The sequence below is a fragment of the Branchiostoma belcheri genome, unplaced genomic scaffold, assembly GCF_001625305.1.
Source record: "Branchiostoma belcheri isolate BF01 breed outbred unplaced genomic scaffold, Haploidv18h27 scaffold35, whole genome shotgun sequence".
Lineage (NCBI taxonomy): Eukaryota > Metazoa > Chordata > Leptocardii > Amphioxiformes > Branchiostomatidae > Branchiostoma > Branchiostoma belcheri.
Window position 1 is genome coordinate 769,993 of NW_017803965.1, and position 1,058 is coordinate 771,050.

The 1,058-nt window shown below is 39.1% G+C and overlaps 1 protein-coding gene across 2 annotated transcripts in view; it reads right to left on the reverse strand.

Moving 5' to 3' along the window:
* LOC109475886 (metaxin-2-like) overlaps positions 1 to 1,058 on the reverse strand; it is a 36,604-nt gene that overhangs the window by 6,934 nt on the left and 28,612 nt on the right. The gene's annotated exons all lie outside the window — the stretch shown is intronic.

The following is a 1,058-nucleotide window of genomic DNA, read 5'->3' on the forward strand; positions in this document are numbered from 1 at the left end:
GGATAGCTGGCGGGATTCGGTTTAACAAGATGGCAAGTGTATCTGATTGGAAGCGCAGGCTCCCAGAGTCAACTGTTGAGCCGGTCAACTCCCCACAGACGTCTACCTGTCAGCGACGGAATTAATTTCAGGCAGAAGCAGAAGTTGTGATGAAACTGCTTGATTACCGTTGGGGTGCCTTGCTAATTTTATCTGCTAGGACACACGCTATCCGATAGGACTCCACCTTTCAAAGTGTGCGCCCTGAGCTAGATTGAACAAAATATTTAATAAGAGAGCTGTCAAACGGCATGTTAGGTAATTTGGGAGGTTACATTTTCAAATGAAACTTCAGGCAAAGTGCTGTTGACTTTGCTGTCACCTTTCCTTTTAGAAGTAAAGTTCTTACGGAAACTTAACCCCTTGCATCTCTTTTCATATTTGTTGGGGGTAACAGATCAGAAGTGAAGTACAGATAAGAAAAAAGAGCTATACCCGGAGCTTATTTTTCTTTTTTAATAATTTATGTATAAGATTTTTAAAAATTAATAATGAGAAAAGTACCGCAAAAAATCATAATTTAATGTAATACAATCATTGGGCCTTTCACCTGAGTTGAAGCATATACTACATGCATATACAGTATACACTGTACACAGTATATAAAAAAAAAAGACCAAACTGTGACATTTTAAAAATAATTTTTAACACTGAAAACAAAGTGTACTCAGACTTTCTATCTTTGTTTCTAGTGTCCGACATCCCCAGAGTTGCGCTGGTTGTGCCTAATGAGAATGATCCCGCTCAGTTTCCAATAAAGCTCATCTCTAGTAATTAAAGAAGTGTCTCAGGAAGGGGCGGAAGCAATTTTCCACCACAAATGGAAGGAAGATCATCTCTTCACAGGGGAATTTACAAGGAATTAGGGGAAGACATTGCGGTCGGTGTCTTCACGGAATTCAGGTCAGGCTAAGGTGGCCTTGTTAATCAGAACACAGGCTGAATTAAGTGGTGAATTATGTTGCATAATGTAATGGATTTAAGGCATGTTATAAGTGAATCCCTTCACATGATATCAA